The sequence below is a fragment of the Lepisma saccharinum genome, chromosome 18, assembly GCF_977018435.1.
Source record: "Lepisma saccharinum chromosome 18, izLepSacc3.1, whole genome shotgun sequence".
Taxonomy (NCBI): Eukaryota; Metazoa; Arthropoda; class Insecta; order Zygentoma; family Lepismatidae; genus Lepisma; species Lepisma saccharinum.
Window position 1 is genome coordinate 5,852,482 of NC_139246.1, and position 6,072 is coordinate 5,858,553.

At 35.7% G+C, this 6,072-nt stretch overlaps 1 pseudogene; it reads right to left on the reverse strand.

Moving 5' to 3' along the window:
- Positions 1-2,807: 2,807 nt before the first annotated feature.
- LOC146002361 (tubulin beta-4 chain pseudogene) lies at positions 2,808-4,402 on the reverse strand (annotated as a pseudogene).
- Between the last annotated feature and the right edge of the window lie 1,670 nt (positions 4,403-6,072).

Here is a 6,072-nt window from a genome sequence, read left to right on the forward strand (position 1 = left end):
CGTTGCCTAGCAAAATTTCGTTTCAAAACAATGTTTTTTTCTTCTTTGAATAACTATGCATGGCGGATTTTTCAACATTCACTGCCTGAAAAGTCACACTACATATTTCTATACACCTGTAGCACTGCTCTAAAATGTAATTATATTATTTTTATTAAATATTAATTTAATATCTTAGTTCTGGTATGAATTTCCCTGTATTTATTTGAACCTTATGGAAAGAGTGGTGTATTGGATAAGAAACCTCGCGTACATTGTTTTACATACTAATTTGACATAATAAGAAAGTTACAATTGTTTTCGCTGGAAATAATAACATAAAAAATTACAAAGATTGCCGAAATCGGATTTTTATTTAGTATGAACATTCGGGAAAATTTCAAATTGTATGTTCAAAATTGTAATTTAACTTACACAAGGAAGTAATGTCCCGTTTTATATAGTTTGTATGAAAATTGGAAAATTTAAAACAAGTACTATTTGAATGTACTTAAGTTGAAAACCTCAAAATCTTCAACGATAACCATTCGATGAAAATCTTTGCGTTTAGATTAGTGGAATGAATGCAAGGTGCATAAAATCAACAAGATGTGATTATCATACTGATTATCTTCTTTTCGTGACAATTGAATTCAGCTATTCTCGATAGAGACATCTATTGGAATTTCAGTCAATATGCAAATAATTTCAATTCCAGTCTACTACAAAGTATTTAAGAAGTTGCAGATATTTTACAAGTTTTCTAAGTGTACTATGACTAAGTGTACTATGAAAGGAAGAAATTGAGGATTTTTACATTAAAAATTAATATAATTTATATGTTAAATAGATTTCTTTTGGAAATAGCTTTCATATTAAAGTTATTGGAAATTTTATAACAAAATTACTAGATAGTTTAGATAAAGTAAATAAATTTACACCTACAGGCCGAAAGTGTTACGCAATAGAAGTGGCGGATCGAAACATAACACTTGGGAGGGGTGATTTTTTTCTGTAGTACCTCATCGACTCGAAAATATACTACGACCTATATTAGCATTATTTTATATACCTGTAAACATAATATAGCATAATAGCCCCGAATACAACCTTGCCTGGAATATCCTGTCATTAAGGTCGAACATGTAAATTTCGTAACAGTAGAAATACGGAGTCGGTCCTATGTGAGCGCGCGTGTATGTTTGTCACAGATGATGTCTCATGATGTTACAAACTTTTGCTATCAAGCTATTAAAAACTTTTCGTGTTAGTGTATTGGAATGTACTTACTGCTCAAAACGCGACGTATGTCTGTTACAAACTCATACTCGTACAAGACGTTAAATAAAAATCCTTACACATAATATTAGACATACTTACCTGTGATATTATGTACAATTTGCTTCGTAGTTTTCATGATAGCAAAGGTGTTTCCTTACAGTAGGAATATTCCACTTACTTCGATGCTATTGTGAATGTATTTAGCTGAAAATTGCGTAATGATAATCATTACGTAATCAATTTGAGTGATGTTATCACGGAGAGTATTTTGATATTATGTTGATTTTTTTTATGTAAACATAGAAATCAAGCTCGATAAACTTGTAGAATTCTGACAAGGAAAACTGGTTCCTAGAAGCAACAGAAAAGTTATGTTATTATGACTGTGAGTAGTAACAATGGGACTGAAGTAAAGGATCTGAAATGTAGAAGGATCTGTACCCGATACCAAAATTGATGATGGAATTCTTAAATGGCGGGAAAAGTGGACAAGATAATTGAAAAATGACGATTCACGTGCTCAGAATTGCTCTATCAATCTTATACGATCCTCATAATGAAGCGTGTTTATATGACATTCAAGTAAATTTATTTTCGTCAAGGTTAGTGCTCTATAATCTGAAAGAAGTCACTTTTTAACTATTTATGGACAATTGTATGGTATTAAGTTAAAATGGGCAATCAAAAACTACAAGTATAAAACCAATAGACTATCTCATATTTTGATGACTATTTAAAAACGAGGAATTGTGTTTTAACTCCTTAAACGACATATGGTCCTTTTAGACTCGGTATTAATTATGTGTTTAATTTTTTTGCTGCTGCAGTTTTTGCATGACTTTTTTCAATAATTATCAAAGCCTTTGATAGCATGTACAGCATTTCTTTTGCATTCTTGCAATAGAAGTTATTATATCAAGCTTTACTTGTAGTACAGCTACTGTAGACACTTCGACTCTTTAACTCTTTCAATGTTAGTGACAATGGTTCCATATTATCACGCACTGTTAATTGGACATTATCCATTATCTAGTACTTTTGCCGCTTGTAAAAAGGTAACTCGAAGTGTATATCTTACAAGTCGGCCGCAATTTAATTACATGGAAAATAATACGATACCAAGGTATTTAGCAGAAATATTTCCTCAAAGAGTGGCCTACAATTTTCGATTTGTTGAGGAAGATTGGCACAGCTGTAACTGTGGGTTCCATAGATTGCATGATTTCAAGTTTTATGTTAAGATTCTGCGATTGGCAGCGCTTTAGGAAAAATATCTGTATGGGTCATTCCATGTCAAATTAGGCAGGAGTTGGCCCTCATAGTCACCGATTTTGATGATACTTAAAAATATATATTTATACATGCAATCAGAATATCAATTAGAAATGCATATTAAACAAAATTATGATTGTACGACTATTATTTTTTTCTAATTTGCATTTTCTGAGAAAACTGCACTGGTACCACATCACTTTAAACATGTACATTTTTGCATGTTTCCATGTTTGCTCCTGTTTTAACTTTGTTTCACTAAATTAAAGTCAAAATACTTGTGTAAAATTATATATTCGTAAAATACTTAATATATAACTATAAAAATAGCACATAAACAATACAAAAAGGCACATTTCTTTTACAATTTTGGCCATTCATCAATTTTAAGTCCAATACAAATTAACTTCCAGTGCTTATTCTCCTTCTGCATCCTCTATGCCTTCACCTTCACCTTCACCCTCTGGACCTGCTTCTTGGTATTGCTGATATTCTTCGATTATATCATTCACATTATTTTCTGCATCCGTAAACTCTAAATCGCTCAGACCCTCGCCTATGTACCAGTGAACAAATGCTTTTCTCCTAAACATGGAAGAAAACTGCTCAACTACTCGCTTTAATGATTCGGTTATGGCAGTAGAATTGCCGATAAAAGTGGCGGACATCTTCAGACCCCGAGGTGGAATGTCACATACTGCAGTTTTCACGTTATTCGGGATCCATTCTGCAAAGTAAGAACTGTTCTTATCGTGTACGTTTACCATTTGTTCTTCTACTTCTTTCATGGACATTCTTCCTCTAAAAATGGCGCCAACCGTTAGATATCGTCCGTGTCGTGGATCACAAGCAGCCATCATGTTCTTGGCATCAAATAGTTGCTGAGTCAGTTCAGGTACTGTGAGAGCACGATAATGCTGATTGCCACGTGAAGTCAGAGGTGCAAATCCTGGTATGAAGAAATGAAGACGAGCAAATGGCACTAGGTTTACAGCCAGCTTACGAAGATCTGAATTCAATTGTCCAGGAAATCTCAGACATGTCGTGATCCCGGTTATGGTAGCAGAAATTAGATGGTTCAAGTCACCATACGTAGGGGTTGTGAGTTTCAATGTTCTGAAACATATGTCATATAATGCCTCATTGTCGATGCAATATGACATATCTGAAACATTCACTAGATGACTTATCGCGAGTGTTGCATTATAAGGTTCCACCACCACGTCGGAAACTTTCGGTGAAGGGATGACCGCAAAACTGCAAATAATTCTGTCTGGATATTCATCCCTAATTTTTGACAAAAGTAATGATCCCATACCTGAACCAGACCCGCCACCAAGTGAATGAGTTAATTGAAATCCCTGAAGACAATCACAGCTTTCTGCTTCTTTTCTCACTATGTCCATGACAGAATCGACAATTTCTGCACCTTCTGTCAAAAAACCTTTAGCCCAGTTATTACCAGCACCACTCTGACCAAATATAAAGTTTTCTGGACGAAAAATTTCTCCGAAAGGCCCTGATCTGATAGCATCCATTGACCCAGGTTCTAAATCAACTAATACAGCTCTAGGAACATATTTACCTTCCAGTGCTTCGTTGTAATACACATTAATTCTCTCCAGCTGAAGATCAGAATCGCCATGATAGCTTCCTTTAGGATCAAGGCCGTGTTCGTCTGACAAAACTTCCCAAAACTTTCCTCCAATCTGATTTCCACACTGCCCTACTTGAAGATGAACAATTTCTCTCATTTTATCGTAATTTATATAAAACACTCACAAATAAACACTCAAAATTTTCACTAAGCCCTGAAAATGTTAAAATTATTGGCAGAAAGAAATTTCATTACCCTCCCTTGGAGGAACAAATGTTGCCAAGACAATTTTCGTTTATGCTTCGAAAATATAACAAAAATTGTCCACGTTGTTAGTAGGTATAAGTGGAATTTATACAAGTGGATCCGTCAGGATTAATCAACATCCATGTATTATTTTTATGAGTCACCATAATATCATTGTAATTCTAACAGTTCTATGAATAAATTTCTCAATTCTACGTTAAAGGGATTACCTTTCAAAAGTCCTCAATTTGGAAAAGTTACTTCCCAGGCACAAAAGGTTGACAACGAGTGCAACTGTTCAAATTCCACCTTAGTCATAAGGCCTGAAATTAGCCCCAACCAATAGCACAAAGTGTGTTTTACGAGTTTCATACATGTCGTTTTTTTACTTTTGTTTTATTTAGTGTGGCTTTTCTGCAACTTTTGGCTAATCGCGCCCATTATATATATATATATATATATATATATATATATATATATATATATATAATGATAAGGTAATTATGAACAGGGTTATTCAAGCATATTCAATTAAAACCATTAGGTTCGATCGTGTTTATTTATTAATGATAATTTTAAAATATATACAATTTACACAATATAAATAAATCTATATGATGTGTTAATGCTTTAAACATCCGCGCGTGTGGATAAATATACAAATACCACATCGGGGGAGGGGTTCAAGAATCGACAAATGTTGCCCAATCTCAACATGTTTGGATTGCCACATAGCAGTGTGTGGCCGTACAGACTAGCTCTTTCCCCCCAGGCCGCTTGGTTGAAGCCGAACAATAGGTGGTTGGGGAACAAGCCGTCCAGGGTTCGATGCCCTGCTGTACCTGCACGGTACACATAAACAAATAGAAAATATTATTGAGATGGGGGAAAAGATGGGGTTGCATACGAAATTATAACGATTCGATTGATGGACTGTGATATGTGAATATGTATTATGTTAAGAATCTCTACATGATAATGAGAATTGCAAGTCCACACCTTAATTTCGTTTCCGGTCACACTTACTGTCCACTTACTGTCCACTTACTGTCCACTGATGTATCTATTGTCTGCCGTTAGGGAACATGGTTGTCCCAAGTGTCCGTGGTGTCGGTCACTGCGGCATGGAACTCGGACCGAGTTCCGCTTCTTCCATTGTCACCGTTACACCATCGGTTGCTTCCTGAGGTGTCGAACGCATTGCCCTTGGACGACGTAGGGACACACTTTCTTCTCACCAAAGTTCTGTAACCTGACCAGATACATGCATACTTTTATATGTACTGTTTTGTAGCGTTCTGTCCCGTTCATCGTAAATCAAGCGTTAAATGCTATGCTCTGAGCATTGACGGACACTGACTTCTAGACACAGAATGTTCAGTATAACCCTTTTTTAACACGGACTCTCAGCGCAACCTCTTAACAAAGACTTGTCAAGGCAAATCCTCAACACACTTCTGTATCACATTCCAACACAGACTTGTCACCTGAATTCTCAACACCGACTCGTCACTTGAATTCTCAACACCGACTCTTCTGTCTGATTTATAGACTCACACTGAACCGCCAAAATTCACCGTTGGGTTATGGGTTTTTGTCCAAGTCCACTTTCTATTGGCTGACGTGGAGGAGGGGGTTGGTTGCAGGGAAGAATGGAAATATTTCACGTTGGGGAGACAAAGGAGCTTCTGGGAGAG